Genomic DNA, 15,535 nt, shown 5'->3' with positions numbered 1-15,535 from the left:
GATCTAAGTTCATATACTATCTCCAAGCATTTATTTTTATCTATTTTAATTTTATCTATCCTTGCCTCAGTTTCCTCTTCCAGAAGTGATTTTATTCAATGGTCTCTATGATTCTTTCTAGTTCTGAGTCTATAATTGAATGAGCAGGAGAATTGGAAAGAAATTCTTCTGCTAGAACAGTCTAGGTCATTCAGATCCAAGGGCAAGAGAATAGATTTAGATCAGGTGTTCTTAATCTGAGGTTTGTGAATTTGTTTTTGAGAAAGAAAAGATAACTGTTTTTGATTATATGCTTCCTTTGTAATTTTATTATTTTATATGTATATACACATGTTAAATATAGATCCATACTTATGTAGCTGTACAACAAATATACAAAAACAAATGTTTATTTAAAGTGCATATATGAAAATTTTTGTGTTTATGTGTGTGTGTGTGTGTGTTTGCCCATGTGCATCCATGCATGAACCTAGTGTGTATGGCAGGGAGAACTTTAAAAATATTCAGAACATAATATCAGACTCTCTTGAGGAAAGGGAGAAATGGAAAATAAGGGGATATGTAGGCAAGAGTCAATTAAAGCTGGTTGAAGAGAAATTATTTGTTTTATTGATATAAAGAATAAAATGTAAGACAAATCAGGTCTCATATTTTTCTTACAACCCATGTGTTGAGAAGATTTAACTTTGGATCTGGTTCTGCAGTTGAGCAGAGCTTATTACCTAACGAATCATAGTGAAAACTTGAAATTCTGCTTTCTGGGACAAATACCATGAAATATATCTTGGGGAAGCCACATAAAAGGTATTCTTCAGTCAACTTTCCAGATAAGTTCAGTTAAATTCATTTTGGGGGGTAATTTCCTATTTTAACAAATGCTCTTTTTTATCAAAGTACTATCGTCAATTATTTATACCTGCAAAATGAAAATAAGGGTCATAAATTTCTTCTAAATTTAAAGGTGTGGAACAGAGACTTATTCACTCCAATTCAATTACAGCTTTGCTATGGATGCTTCAATCCTCAGATGAAGAAAAGAGCTATCAAAATAGAGCAAATCTTGTTTATGCTGAACTCAGTTTCAGGTATGAAAACAAATCTTAAGTGCCTTGTAACCCCCCAAAACAGAATGACTTACTACAATGCAATTAAAGATGGGGGGTAGCAACATCTCTTTAGCAAGAAATGTTACAAAACACCAACATGAATTTATGTATAAGTAGAGAAGAACAAGGATGCAGGTCCCCAGGGAAGGGCAAATGAAGAGAGAGAACATGGGCAAAACTAATCAGCATTGGCAAAAGAGACCCTGAAAAACTGAAGAAAAGAAAATGGGTCTTTATCAAATGATAGGAATTGAAATTTCAGCAAGTCAAATGTCAAATCACTTTTTATATCTCAAACTAATCCTCATTCTGGAAAACTACTTGGTGAGCTACCTTCTTAATCTTACAGGTCAATGGATTTTTGTTTCCTTTAAGCCTGCTGATAAATAAAAACCTTATAATTCTATTCCAGATTTCTGACATTTTAACACTAAGAAAGCAAGTATTGATCTTTTTCCACAAGGTCCACTTTGGGATCTCAATTTGCTAAACTCTCAGTATAGTGGAGAAAAATGGGGTTCTGTGGGGGAATTAGAACATAAGCCATGGATTCCTTGTAAAATATAAGAGTTCCCTGGGATGTTCTGGATTAGAGAAGTGTAATAGAAAGGGAGAGAGTTCAAGTACTTCTAGAGCATTTAGGAAAAATAAATAGTGGGACTGGTGTTGGTATGTCAGAGATAGGGTGACCCATATAAAATGATGATCTGGACATGTGGCAAGACTGAATAACTTGAATTAGGTGAAGAATATGGTCAAGACAGGGAAAAGCTGTATAGCTAATAGTATCTGAAGAGCTGGAGGGTGGCTTTTTCTCTTTATTTTGTTTTCACTGTAGTGAGAGGCAGTTCAAAGGGCCTCTATTGGTTTGGAGTCAAATATAGCTCACTAGAATCCAGACATAGAATGTGGAGAAGAACGTACAATGACATAATTGTTCTCTTAACCAGCTTTGCATCTGAGGCAGTGTGGTAGGTGAAAAGAGCCCTGTCTTTGGGGAGCTGGTTAGTAGTATCATAGATTGGGGGCTAGAAGGGAACTTGGAGGTCATTTAGTCCAAACCCATTATTATGCTGATGAGGAAAATAAGTTTCAAGGAAGAGAAATAGATTACCTCAAGACACAGTGGAGTCTTCTCAGAGCATGGTATGAGTTTGAATCCTGTTTGTTTTTTCCCCATAACCTATGTGATGTTAGGCAAATTAACAGAGACCTTTCTAAGCCTCAGGTTTCCTGGGTATAAAATGAGGTTATCTTTAAAGTTTCTTTCAGAGGTAGATCCGATGAATGGTATCTTTTGTAGAGAAAGTAGGCCTCAGGGGGGAAATGGGACTTTATTATGAGTTGTTATATTGATTAAATCAAGAAACTTGTCTTATCTCTGTTATATTTTATCTAATAAAGAGATGGCTGAAATCTGTTTCTATCTCAGGGCTGGGTAGAATTCAGTTTTGATTATTCATAATCATAGTGGGCTAAGAACAATTTTGCAATTACCTATTTTAGAGAATTACTCTGAGATTTTGGAAGGGAATAAATATTTTTTCATTATCTTGGATAAAAAAGGATTAACAACTTGATTAAGTATGACCAATTGAATAAGATCAATAAATTATGAAAGTGATAATTAATACATATGCATAGCTATATATGTAGACATTTAGTAGATATATTTTATATATGTACATATTATGTACATATATGTATATTCTATACTAGGTAATACTGTTATAATCTATATTTAATCTTATTATTGTTGGAGGAGTGAAGGAAGAATGAGAAGTATTCCAATTAGTGACCAGTTTTTTTTTTGTTTTTTTGTTTTTTTGTTTTTTTCTTGAGCAAAGCAAAGAATTAAAGTGACTTTTTCCATCTTTAGAAAAATACAAATTTGCTATCTGAATTATTGAACTAGTTGGAAAAGACTGAAGAGGTCCTGCAGTCCAATTACCTTATTTTTAATTATATTTATTCTATAGTACTTCAACCACTTTAACACTTATTAAATATGCATTTTGTGCAATAGACTGCTAGATAGTGAAAATTCAAAGAGAAAAGTGGACAATTTCTTGCCCTCAAAAAACTTATAGTCTACCAGGTGGATATATATCTTTTCCACAGGGAGGTAAACTGAGATGATTTGACAAGTGAGAAATCAACTGGAGAAATCAGAAAAAGCTTAATTTAGGAAATAGTGTGATAATTGAACTGAGCTTTGAAGGAAATTGTGGATTCCTAGAGAATAGAAGAGGGAAAATATATTCTAGACATGGGAAATGGTTTGTGTGATTGTTTAGAACTCACAGATGGAAATGTGAAGCCAAGTGTGGGGAAAAACTAGTAATTTTTAATTGCAATAAATCATTCATAAAAGAGCAATGCACAATTAATCTGGAAAGGCAATGTAAAGCCTAACTAGTTTTAAATTCAAGGGGAAGAGTTGCATTTTGCCTTAGCATAGAGTGGAAACCCAGGAAAACTAAAGGGGAATGACATAGTTAGATCTATGCCTTGGAAAAATGAATTTAGTTGCTCCTAGAAGAGAATACTTTGGAGAGGAATCAGGGACATTGGAAACTGAAGACCCGTTCAAAAGCTAATAAAATAATTCATTGAAGACATTATGAAGGCATGAATAGAATAGTAGTCATGTGAGTGCAGAGGAGATAGATGGAATAAAGCTTATAGACAACATAAAATAGACAAAACTTGGCAATTGATTGGGAATGGGAAGTGAATGAGTATTAAGAATTGAGAGTGAGTCTGAGACTGCCATCCTGAATAACTAGAAAAACTGTCATGCTATCAACAATAATAAAAAGGTTTGGAGATGGGTAAAAGTTTGTATGGGAAGATAATTGATTCATTTTATACATGCCAGACTTCAGATAACGATGGAAAATTAAAATAGGAATATCCAGTAGGGAGTTAGCAATATAGGAATACAGTTCAGGAAGAGAGATTAGGGCTAGGTATAAAGTCACAAATGTGATTTGTGGTAAGATGATAATTGAACTCTTGAGATCACTAAGAGAGTATATATTGAAAAAAGAATCTAAGAATCTCCTTTTAGGAGATTAAAGATGGATAATGATTCATTCAAGAAGCCTGAAAAGGAGTGGTTTGAGATATAGGGGGAGAAGCCACAGTGTCATAGAAGCTAAAAGAAATAGAGAATATCTAGAAAAAGAGACTGGTCAATTAAAGAGATCAGATAGGGCCAGCAGTTAAAAGTATCACTGATGGAAGCAAGGGTTGAAGGATCAGAAATCACATTAAATATGAAAAATAGAATTAGGACAATTGAGGAAAAAGTGATGGAAAGAATGAAATTATGATTAGAGAAATGAATTTTAGTGTTCAAGATCATGGAGGTAGCATAGTTATAGGTGTTAGTGAGATATAATTATCTCATTGTTGGGTTGAAATAGACTGAATATATAGGTCAAAGTAGATGAGAAAGTTGAGGAACTAAGAGGTCAAGAGATGTGAGTGAATGTCAATGTATGATATTGACATCCCCAAATAAAACAATAGGGATTGTGTAAAGTACTATAAGAAGCTACTGTATTTGAGAAAACTGGGAGACAACTGAATGTTATTAAATATGGCAATAAGTACTTGAAGAACATACTCAAGATAAATAGAATAAAATTTCAAAGAACAAAGGCTGTCTGAGGACAAATCATAATAATTTTGGAAATACTTATCTCCAGGTTGGAATCGCTGGGCTAATGAATTTTTCTTTTTTCTTTCCTACTCTTTTTTTTTTCTTTTTCTTTTCCTTTGAAGCAATCAGGATTAAATGGCTTGTCCAGTTTCTGAGGCTGGATTTGAAGTCAGGCTCTTCTGACTCTAGAGGCAATTGCTCTATCAAGTGGATCACCTAAGTACTCCTGAATTTTTCAAAAGAAAAATTCTCAATTCCCAGTGATTCTTTATAATGTGTTTGGAGTTGCATTTCTTATTGAGAAGAGTGCCCAAGCTGAAAAAATATCACAGATCCTTTAGTTGTAAGATACAGATGAAGAAACAATTTCCCTAAGAAGGAATGATTTAATCCATACTATTTTGTGGTCGTACAAAAATTAGAACATATTTTTGTTCCCAATCTGGAATTTTCTCATTGTTCCAAATATTGGAAACAGCCAAATAATTCTAAATTATATCATTACAAAATATTTGGTGAAAACATTGAACTCCCCTCAATAATTTAAATTAATAGGCCCAGATGAACTATGTTCAAGATTCTGAATGAATGATAGCTGTATTATTGAACTAATGTCAATAATTTTTTTAAAAAATGTCAACCATGTAAGAAATTATTATTTAAATTTAAACAGGAAAATGTCTGTAGATTCATAAAAATATTGGTTGATGAGCTTGACTAATGTCCTAATATTAAGAAAGGTAAAGAAGGTAGATTCATGAAAATACTGGCTGGTGAGCTTGACTTGTATCCATGGGAAAATTCTAGAATTTATTATTAAAGGATTATATAATTTGAAGATAAAGTGGATCATCTGGGGCAGCTAGATGACATAGTGGATAGAGGTTGAGCCTGGAGTTAGGAAGACTCCTCTTCTTGAATTCAAATCTGGCAACAGACACTTAATAGTTATATGATTGTAAGCAAGTCACTTAATCCTGTTTCTTCATCTGTAAAATGAGCTGAAAAAGAAAAAGGTAAAATACTCCATTATTTTTGCCAAGCAAACCCCCAAAGGAATCACAAAGTGTTGGGAATGGCTAAAAAATGATTGAACAATAAAAAGATCACATAATTCAACACTTTCATCATGATTCCATCAAAGGACAGTGTTAGGATTCTTACAAGTGCTAAGTCACTGGAATGAATAGAGATAATAATTATCTAATTTATCATGGTTCAGTATGATTGATCTGACCCTACAAGGAGATGTTATGGGCTGGAACTTGAAACAAGGTATTGAGTGGAATTGAGGAGACAATGGTTAAATCTAGTTTAGCATTGATTTAATCCTACAACAAATAATGGTTTCCTTGTGATATAATGGTTGGTGTGTACTCAGTGTGGAACATATAAGCGAGAAGCTCTCAGAACTTCAGAAGAACTTCAGAGAACTTCGGGAGAGGACTTCGGGTTGACTTCCAGGAGATTCACAAGCCCACAGAAACCGACAATCCCACTCTCGGAGGAGTGTCAAGATTCATTCCAACTTCCACCTTTGTTCTGGATGGACACATTCGGACAAGAGCTCTTGGGAACCAAGGACAGAGATAGTCCTCTATTAAAGCTAACCGGGCCCAAAGAAGGAGACAAGACTTGGAGAAAATAAAGGATTTGGACTTTAAATCTTGGCTGCATTTGGGATTATTGAACTGAACTGAAACTAAGGCTGCCTCCAGAAGCTCCCCAAGAAATCTGCTCACAGAGAATGATTATAATTTAGAGAAAAGAATATTATAGGACAGCTCATGCAGACTACACTTCTCTTTTTGGGGGGGGTGGAGAGGAGGAAGAAACAATTATTAGGTTGGTAAACTGAGGCCATATGAGTGGTACAGAATATCAGAATGTTAGCAATAGAAAGAAAAAAAAATGGATTTAAAGTTAGGAAAGAACTGGATTCAGGGTTTAGCTGCAAAATTTATTAGATAGTATAATTTTATTAGAGAATAATATAATTTTATATTAGGAAATCAGTCAAATTCAATTTCCTCATCATCAAAATGTGGATCATCATACAATGGGGCATAGAGGTAGCAAGTTGATCTTCCAGTCAGGATGACCCCAGTTCAAGTCTTGTCTCTGACACAAAATGACATATTACCTAACCACTTAGTGCATCAGGTTCCCAATTGTAGGCCTTGAAATCTAAAGATTATTAGTTATAGAAATGGTACCAATCTACATTGGTGTAGGAGTTATCTTACTAGTTGTTTTCTGATGCTGATAACATTACAGGTTTTGTTTAGAAAAACTAAATAACAATAGGCAATAAAACTTGTTTGATATTGATCTCAGAGAGATAGTGTGACAAAAGTGCTCTGTAAGCCTCAAGGCAGTACCTGACTATAAGAAATTATGATATACTTTTGGACAAGAGAGTGAAATGTGGTCTATATGATAGTACAATAAAACTCTTTTTAAATCTCTGGAATGACCTGACCCAAAGAGTAGTGATTAAATCATCCATGATAATTTAGAGGGAAGCCATTATTGGAATATCTCTAGGGATCTGTTTTAATCCTGTTCTATTCAGTGATTTTTATCAATAATTAATATAAACATGTAAATACTTGTCATGTTTGTTAAGGATCCAAAGCTAGGAGAAATAACTAAACTTTTGATAGCAGAATAAGAGTCTCAAAATTTTGATAGGATAGAATAATAAGTTTAAAATGAGATGAAATTTAATAAAACTTAAGTCACATTCTATAGCTCTGTTAAACAAAAAGCTGTGAAATATAACAACAGAGTAGTTCATGAGAAGACCTTAAGGGGTGTAATTAATCAATCAATCAATAAACATTTATATGAGTGGAAAAGTTCAATATGAGTTAATAATAAGACAGTGCTAGGAGTGGTGGTACATGCATGTTATCCCCACTATTGGGAAGACTGAGACTAACTTGTTTGAGCTCAGGAGTTTTGTGCTTTGGAATACTTAGACAATTAGGTTTTAGACACTGATATGGTGAGCCTTAGGAGTAAGGATCCATCAGGCTGCCTAAGAAAGGATGAATCTGTCCAGGATAGAAAAAGAGTAGGTCAAAGCTCTTGTGATACTCAACAATAGAATTTTCTTACTGCATTTCTCTGCTCAGACCACATCAGGGAATTTTATTTGTACTTGCATCTTTTAGGAAATATATTGTCAAACTTGGGTGCCCTGAAGGAAGGGCCACCAGAGTGGGACAAAAAGATTTGGCTCAAGAGATAAGTGGCGTTTATTCAGAGAAAAAGTATTATGTTAGGCATTATGAGCATTTATAGTTTTTGAAGAGCTAGTATATAAACAGTATTTTATTGTTTCTGGTAGAACAGAAATTGAATGGCTAGAAGTTGCAGAGAGATAGGTCATTAGTAAATATAAGGAAATTTTACCTAAAAATGAAAGCTTTCCAAATAAGGATTGGTAATCACAGGATGTAATGGCCTTCCAATTATTAGAAATTCTCTACAATCTTACACAGAAACTTTTACAACTTATATGTAGAGAGGATTCCAGTTGGGCCAGTTGACTTTGGCCATTCTTTCCAGCAGATTGTAACTGCATTTATTCCTTCTTTCCCTCTTATCTCGATCTTTTCACTGTTTGCTGGGTTCTTTCTTACTACTTTAAGACAAACTCAAGTTTCTCTTGTACTTAAACAACAATAACAAACAACAGCAGCAGCAAAACTAAATAATAAGAAAATCTTTTGCTAAAAACCTGCATCCCATTATCTGCCCTCCTCCTCTCAACTAATGTCCAAAAGACTTAGAAAAAGCTGACTACATTCACTGATTCCAATTCCTCTCCTCTCATTCACTTCTCAACTCTGTGCTATGCAGCTTTTAATCTCATCTTGCAACTGAAATTGCTCTCTCCATTGTTACCAATGATATTTTAACTGCAAAAGCTGATTAATTTGATCAGTTTTTAAACTCCTTCAACTCTATTTTTGATACTGTCAATCACTTTCTCTTTCTAGATATTCTCTCATCTCTGAATTTTTCATGACACCATTCTTTTCTTGTTATACATAACTTTCTAACCAATTCTTTTCAGTATTGTTTAGTTCATCATTTAAACTATGGCATCCTAATTGTGGTCATTTCCCAAGACTTTGTCTTGGATCTATTACTCTGTTCTCTGCCTATGCTGTCTCTTGGTGACCTCATCAGCTGCCATAGGTTCTGTCATCATCTCTATTTAGATCACTCACAGATTTGTATTTCCAGCTCTAGACTTTCTCCTGAGCCTCAATTCTGTATCACCTGCTAGCATTTCAAACTAGATGTCCTGGAGACATCACAAACTAAACATATTGAAAAAAAAAAGGTTTTTCCTCCCAAATTCATCCTTCTTCTAATCTCTATTTCTGTTGAAAGTATTTCCCCACTTTCCCAGGTTTGTAAATTTGGCGTTATTATAGACTCTTCATTCTCTTGTATCCCACATATCCGATCAGTTGGAAAATCTTGCTATTTCTACTTCTGTAACATCTCTTACTTCCATCAGAACTGTTTTCTAATAATACAGCAATGATTCTAGATCTGGTTCTCATTACTTTCCCTTAGATTATTGCAATTGGTTCCTTATTGTTCTCACTGTCTCTTTCCACACCCAGCCCACTCTCCACACTGTGGGCAGAGTGATTTTCCTTAAGTATCTAGGTCTGATCATGTCACTCTCTTATTCAAAAAATTCTACAATCAGATTCTCTTGATCTTTCAAAGATCTTCCCATCCTCTTTTTCCAGTTTTATGGTACATGACTCCTCCTCTTCTACTCTACTCCAGCAAAACTGTTTCTCTATATTCCTTAGACTATATTTCTTAGAATATATTTCCTATATTCATGCCTTTTTGCTGGTTGTTTGTCATAACTTCAATTTTTCACCATGATCTCATAGAATCCTCAGATTTCAAGACCAGTTTTAGAACCACCTCCTATATAAAACTTTGCCTGATCTTGACAAATGCTAAAAAGTTCCTTCCCAAATTAACTTGTATTGAATTTTATTTATATTCTTCCTCTCCCCCTCTATTTTTCTCTATCTCTTGGTCTCTGCTCTGTTTCTTTCTGTCTCTTTCTGTCTCTGTCTCTTGGCCTCTGCCTCTCTTTCTGTCTCTCATCAGTGCAGTGGATGGAGAACTGGACTTGGAGTCAGGGATAATTGAGTCCAAATCTAGCCTTAGACACTCACTGTCTGTGTGACCCTGAGCAAATCACTTGAAACTGTCTGTCAAAGCTTTCTCAACTGTAAAATAGAAACAAAAACACCTACCTCCCAGAGTGGTTGTAAGGATCAAATGAAATAATATATGTAAAATGCTTCTCATAGTGCCTGGCACATAGTAGGTGCTATGATGTTTATTAATATTATTATTGTTATTATTATTATTATTAGCTATTTGTCATCTATGTTTTAAAATGTAGGATTTTTGTGAGTAGGAATTGTTTTATTCATTTTATTTGTATCCCCAAAACTTAGCAGAGTACTGCTCATATAGTAGACATTTAAAAATATTTGCCGATTACTGCATACTCTTCTGCATTCAAATTTTATCATAATTCAACTCAGTCCTTGAAATAGCCCAAAAAAGCCTTTTTAAAATAATCTGGAATTATTATCATTTTAACATCATTTTTTAAAAAGTGTAACCATAGCTAGGATAAATGCTAAATATAGAACTTGGTCATAGGCTCATGTTTATAAAAATAGTTCCTTTAAGTTGTTTTGGCAATTAGGTAGTGCTGACCTTCAGGACTCATGCAATTCTCACCTTCTAGAACCATTCAAAATTGTCTAAATTTCCTACTCTCTATTTTCATAATGAGAAATGTGAAACTAGAAAATGGATTTTAAAATTCATCACCATGAAATAGTCTAAATAAGGTAATATCGAGGAAGGGAAGAATATGCAGCAAAGAATCATTACCCCTTCTCTGTTTCTGCTCTTTCCATTCTCCAAAACACACACACACACACACACACACACACACACACACACACACACACACACTGCTTATAGTACCTATTAACCTGATAAATAAATCCTAGAGAGAATGACCTGCCCCTCATATTTTAGGATATGACATTTAAAGTCACATGTAAATGAGAGAAGAATTTTCACTATAGTTAGCAACATAATAAAATGAGATCAATGCTTTCTTACTTATTTCTATAAAAAAGGGTGATCTGAAACAGAAATAAGATTTGTACATGCATGTCAATGAAAGATATCAAATAATATATATGTATATATCTACATAAATATATGTATTAGTATATGCATTGTGTATACTTAAATGTTTCTGTGTATATGCATAAACACACACATCTATATTTGACTAATCAGTTACAGTATATGGTGAAGATATACATATGCTAAAATATCATGGTTTTTTCATTGGGAAACTTCATGGTCTTAAAATATTTATCAATTGGGGAATGACTTGTATTTTTTTACAGATTTGACAAAGTTTTTTTCTTTCCTTCTACTTTTATCTGTATCCAGAGAAAGAACTGATAAATAGCTAGCATTTATTTAGTACTTTGAAGTTTCTAAAGCAATTTCTTTCTTTCTTTCTTTCTTTTTTCCTGAGGCTGGGATTAAGTGACTTGCCCAGGGTCACACAGCTAGGAAGTGTTAAGTGTTTGAAGACCATATTTGAACTCCAGTCCTCCTGAATTCAGGGCTGGTGCTCTATCCATTGAACCACTTAGCTGCCCCCGAAAGAACTGATAAATAGAAGAATACACAGAATAATTTTACAAACATATACATATTTGTGTCTAATGGTAGCCATTTCTAGGATGGGGAAGAAAACAGAAAAAAGGGGAAAAAGGAAAGTTATATGATAACTTTTTTTATTTTATTTAAGAAGAAAAATAAGTTGTACATAATAGATTTGCTGTTTCACATGCAATCATCTCTCCCCCCATTTTACAATGTTATAGAAATGTTTGTTTTATTTCTTAAGCTCAGAATAAAATGCATTTTTTTTAAAAGAAAAAAAAGACATCATGGTATAATAGTGAGAGAGACTGAGTCCAAGATCTATGTTCAAGATTCAGCTCTGAAATACATTGGTTATGTAATACTGGGCATGTCATTTAACCTCTCAATGTCTTGAAACACTTTCAGATAATACCTTAAAAAGAAGTACCAACATGCATTAGCAGAAGGAGATGTATCACCTGGGAGTTCTCTATTTTAATAAAAGAAAATATCCTATCTTTATTCTATTACATATGGTATCATAAAATGCATGCCAGCAAAAATGAGAATGACCATTAGTAGGATAAATTTATCTTCAAATAGAAAAACCAGGATATAAACTTGATTAGATCAGAATCTAATCAGGATTTAACCAGATGACACGATTCATTCATGAAGATTCCAATGAAGGCAAGTCTATTTGTATCCTATGAAAATTTTTTCTGGAATTCAGACTTCCAGAATAGCTTCCAGAATTCAGTTTGTTTGGGGTGAATGGTCTTTCTCAGACAGAGACCAAATTGTTTCTCCAAGAGGGAAAACGAAACAGAATTCTCTACTCTTTAGATTCACAAGAATGTCAAAATATAAGGGGAAAGCCTTTCAAGATGAGTTTGGATGGTTGATGCTAGGTTGTAGCTGACAGTGTGATTAATATCACACTACAGCCTTCTGTAGTTTAAGTCACTTGGACAAGGGGAATATGACAATCACAAAACTTTTTGCAATACTTTTTTAGAGAAAATATTATAGAGTGTAATTAATTGGAATATTATCTTTATCCAAAAGAGAGTTGCTTCATTTATACTGAACACATGATACACAGTGGATTATAAACTGGCTGATGACATTAACACTTTTGCCATGTTCATATTTTTTAAAATACAAAACAGAGAATAGTGTTTTAGTTGCAGGAAAAATAGTGGGCTAACAGTCAGGAAATTGGATTCTCCTAGTTCAAATTCTGCACCACTTAACTGAGTGACCTTACTAAAATCACTATTATTTTCGGGGGTTCAGAGAATTACCCTAAGAAATCTGGAAAGTTTCTTTCAGCTCTAATGTTCTCTCATTCCATTCCATTTCCCTGCATAATAAGACACATCTCCCGGTATAGCTGATGAAAGGTAATAATAGCAATTAAAGCATGAAAAAAACAAAACAAAACAAAAAACAGTTGAAGTAGTGAATTTGAAATTTCTTGCCTTTCAAGGTTCATTCCCAGCCTCAGAGAATTCTATTGAATTGTCAGTCCACACATTCTTGGCTTGCTTAGAAATCAAATTTGTCTATGGTTATTTCTGATCATTGGAAATGGCATCATATTTTCAAAATGCCACTTGTAATCGTTCCCCTTCAATAAAACAAATCAGCCAAACAGAGATCTCAGTGCTAGAACCTGGCTTTCCTCCTTTTAAGAACAGTGCTTCTGAGCAACCACTAACCCCTAGTTTCTTTGCTACTTCTTTCTTGATAAGATTCAGTTGCCAAGGCATCTTTTAAAGGGGAAATCCAATAAGGGCTTGTGTTATAGAGTGGTATACCAGGCTACTTTTAATACTAGCCTTTTATAATCTGGGTAAGGTCATCTAACTTTTCTGATTTTTGCCTAGGGAGAACTTTTCCTTTATTTTTAACATATTTCCTTTTGTCTGGTTGGCCAGTAATTGACTTTGTCCTTTTTTCATTTATTTCTCAGCCTCCTGGTTGTAGCATCTTCTCCCCGGAGTCTCAGGTTAGAAGTTTTCCCTTTTGTGAAACCATGACAGGTGCCTAATTGAATGATGAATGTCCCTTTATTACTCTGTAATTGAACTGCCAGTTTTTTGATTGGTTTGTAGAGATGCTCCCCTCCTCATCAGACACTGCAGGGGGCTTAGTGGCTGGCAGCCTAGGCCTACACTCCATCTGTCTAATCACATCTAGCCCCCACTCTTTTTTGGGGGGGTTATGGAATGAGGGGGAGGGAAGTCATAATAAATTATGCTAATTCAGTATTGCTCTGACAATGAGAATATCGTATTGTTACGTGTGTCTTGGTGGTAAATGCTCGAAGACATTTTATCGTCATGGCTGCCGAGCCTGACAGGCCCACGATGAAGATTAATGGGCCTCACCTGAGTGACAGAACAGGGGATTGTGGGGCAGAGAGGGTCATTCATCATACTCTGACAGGTGTCATTCAATCTGACAGCAGTTCCACCATCATTCGGCTAGGAGTTCCATTTTTCTGCCAGTTAAGCAAGGAGTTTAATAACATCCCCAGAATTAAAACTCATTCTTTGTAGCAGGTCTGACAGCTGAAAATAAGAAAATCAATTCTTCACATGTTATAGCCCAGTTAACTGACTGGGGCTCTGCCTTTAATTTAGTCTTTGGGTTGAATTTCAAGCAGGCTGCTTTTGTAAGACATCATCTATTAAAATTTACCAATAGTGCTAACTTCAGTGTTGTTATTATTGTGGAGGTATTAAAGATGCCGTCCCTGATACCCAGTGTCATTTTTGTTTGCTGCATGCTGAATTGCATCCGTCCAGTCATTTGAGTTCTCCTACTTCATCCTCATTAGGGATGTTTACTGCTTCTCTCTTCATTAATATTGATCCCCCCAACTACCGAGAACAACAAGACAGACACTAATTTGAAACATTTGGAATCATTAAACTGTTTGGATTTCAGGTTTCAGCATTCCTGGAAGCATAGGAAGAACCTTCAAATATACAGAAGTAGAGTTGGACATTTGGCAGGGATGGATGGGCAGTGATCCACTTGACAGATGACAGGTTAGATTGGTTAGCCACAAGGACTGGGGCACAGTGCAAAGAAATCAGGTAAAAGCATTTGCCCCATATGGTTTACAGTATGCTGGCTGTTAACAAACAAAGATCTCTTTTAAGGGTTATGGACAAGCCAGTTTCACTTCCCTTCAGAACTCTGCTCTGAATCTTCCCACTTTGCTTGATTTTGGAGCATAAAGATAAAGCTTTTCAGCTGAACTTTTCCTGAGTAGAAAAATTTCATGGCTAACATGGAACTGTAGCTGGCAGGCTTCCACATATTGGTAAGATTTAACTCATTTTATAGTGCTCTAGGCAAAAAAAAAGGTATCATTCTAATTCTTGAAAGAGTGATAATCAGCTAATAGAGCAGGATTACCTTTGGAACATTGAGTGTATTAAATAGAAAAGTCTGCTAACATTGGCTATCTTCACTAATAGATAATAGCAGCTCATATTTACAAAAAACCCTTATAAAATTTGGAAAGCACTTTCTTGACAACAGTCTTTTCAAAGTGAGTAGGACAAGTATTATTGCCCCATTGTAAAGAATGAGGAAACTGAGGTTCAGCTAGGTAAGGGACTTGTGTATTATTACATATCTATTAAGTATCTAGTGGAATTCTAACCTGAGTCTTTTGATTCCTGTCTAATACATTATCTGCTATAACTCCAATTAGATAATTTCCTGTACTTGAGTTCACTTGTCATGTAGCCATGACTTATCAAGATATTTCAATTCCCCATGTCATTCTAATTCATAGATTCTTTGGGCTAAAAGACTTAGTGATTATCTAAACCAACTTATTCATTTTGCAGAGGAAAAAAGAGAAAATCACAAAGTAAAATTCTTTTGATTCTCTTACTTATTTCCTACAAATTCTTTACCATGTTAGAGCAGAAAAAAATGAAGACCTCATATAGAGTAACCTTTTTTTTTAAGATGATGAAATTGA

Source organism: Sminthopsis crassicaudata, chromosome 2 (assembly GCF_048593235.1).
Source record: "Sminthopsis crassicaudata isolate SCR6 chromosome 2, ASM4859323v1, whole genome shotgun sequence".
NCBI lineage: Eukaryota > Metazoa > Chordata > Mammalia > Dasyuromorphia > Dasyuridae > Sminthopsis > Sminthopsis crassicaudata.
Note: the sequence above shows the minus strand (reverse complement) of the source record.